Here is a 2,500-nt window from a genome sequence, read left to right as displayed (position 1 = left end):
TAAAATAAAGTAGTAAATTACTAAAAAAATGAATACATAAAATAAATACAACAATAGATAAAAAGAGATGCGACTTCCCCCTACATATTTTATACTTTCTCCTACAAAAAAACTTGTAATGCCTACTCCATTTGTAATTCCATCGATTACTCGCCTATCAAAAAAATGAGTTAGTTCGGACAATCCTCTTATACCTTTTGTTAAGGATATTGAATAAAACGTATCTATGTAACCACGATTATATGACCAATCGTATATCAAATATATTATTTTATCCAAGAAAATTCTTTTAGGACCCCTTTTTGCAAACGAATTTAGTAAGTTCAAATTTTGTAAAGATGAATAAAAAGGCTTATATAAAAGGAATGCTGTAAATATTCCAAAACAAGCTATACTCACTGAAAAAGTTGCATTTGTTAAAAATTGATACCAATCCTCAAAATCATTTGAATTTTGATGTAAAAGATTTATAGATGGAGTTAATAATTTGGATAATATATCCAAATGTATTCCTTCTTGATTAAAAGGAATTGCTATGGCTCCAACAAAAAAAGTAAATAGAACCAGTATAAGCATAGGAAATAACATAGTATTATCCGATTCATGAGGATAAGAAAAAGCCTTCTTGTAGCCAAAATTCGTAATAGTAATAAGAGCCCCTTTTTTTACATTACCACCAATTCTATATGGCTTCTCATTATTATTCATTGTTAATAAATTATTCATTGTTAATAAAGGGGATAAAGGAAAATTTCTGTTAATCATTGTTTGCTCTTCTTTTTTACCCCATAGTTTTATTGAATAGAAGGAGCTACCTTTTTTGCCACTATAATTTTGAAAATTAATGTTTAAATGTCCTTCAAAAGTAAGTAAATAGATCCGAAACATATAAAATGCTGTTAATCCGGCCGTGGACCAAGCTATTATTGCAAAAATCGGTGAATACAACCAACTGTCACTAAGAATTTCATCTTTGGACCAAAAACAAGCAAGGGGTGGAATACCACAAAGAGAAAGTGTACCCACTAAAAAAGCAATTTGTGTAATTGGCACATGCTTTCTTAAACCGCCCATAAAAACCATATTCTGGCTTTTATCTGGAGAATATCCAACAATAGCTTCCATGGAATGAATAATGGATCCGGATCCTAAAAACAACAATGCCTTCGAATAAGCATGAGTAATCAAATGAAATAAAGCGGCTCGATAAGACCCCATACCTAGAGCTACCATCATATAACCCAGTTGGGACATTGTAGAATAGGCTAAACCCCTCTTAATATCTTTTTGAGCAAGAGCTAAAGTAGCCCCTAATAATACTGTTATTATACCTATCAAAGATATTAGATTCATTATGTAAGGTATAACTATGAAAAGAGGAAGAAGGCGGGCTACAAGAAAAATTCCCGCTGCTACCATAGTGGCAGCATGTATAAGAGCCGAAATAGGAGTAGGCCCCTCCATGGCATCAGGTAACCATACATGAAGGGGAAACTGCGCAGATTTAGCAACTGCGCCGGCAAATAATAAAGAGGCACATAAAGTAACAAATAAAAAATGAACCTCATTATTATAAATCACGTTATTAAATATTTCGAACAAATCTTGAAATTCGAAACTTCCCGTTATCCAATAAAAACCTAAGATTCCTAATAATAAACCAAAATCGCCTATCCGATTAGTTACAAACGCTTTTTGACAAGCGTTTGCCGCAACAGGTCGTGTGAACCAAAACCCTATTAATAGATAAGAACACATTCCAACCAATTCCCAAAAAATATAAATTTGTATCAAATTAGAACTAGTAACTAATCCCAACATTGAAGTATTGAATAAACTCATATAAGCAAAAAATCTCAAATATCCTTGATCATGAGACATATAATTGTCACTATAAATAAGAACAAAAATTCCAACAGTAGTGATTAATATTGACATAATAGAGGTAAGTGAATCAATAAAGTAGCCAAACTCGAAAGAAAAATCATTATTGATGGTCCAAGACCATCCATATTGATAGATAGAACTTCTATTTATTTGCTGAATAGACAGATCGACCGAAAAAATCATAACTATACTTAACAATAAAATATTGGGAAAAGCCCACATACGACGAAGATTTTTTGTTGCCGTCGGAAAAAGTAGGAGTCCCATTCCTATTAAAATAGGAATTGGAAGTGGCACAAAAGGTATGATCCATGAATATTGATATGTATGCTCCATAAAAACTTTTTTCTTATTCTTTCTTAATTAATCGTTTCTGATTCACCGGCTCTTATCTCTTTTGATGGAAAGGGAGCAATAATACAATCAAGATATTACAAAGTTAACTGGAATTTTCTATTATTAATCTTTTAATCTTTCTCAAATATTTCAAAAATATTCAAATTTCGAAGTTAGAAGTAATCAAATGATATCACCGAGTTACTAATGGAAAAAAAAAATATTCTTTTTTTTTTTCAAAATTATGTATCCTTTAACAGATTAATTACGAGTCTCA

This window comes from Durio zibethinus, unplaced genomic scaffold (assembly GCF_047325235.1).
Source record: "Durio zibethinus cultivar Kanyao isolate XHJ-2024 unplaced genomic scaffold, ASM4732523v1 HiC_scaffold_262, whole genome shotgun sequence".
Lineage (NCBI taxonomy): Eukaryota > Viridiplantae > Streptophyta > Magnoliopsida > Malvales > Malvaceae > Durio > Durio zibethinus.
Note: the sequence above shows the minus strand (reverse complement) of the source record.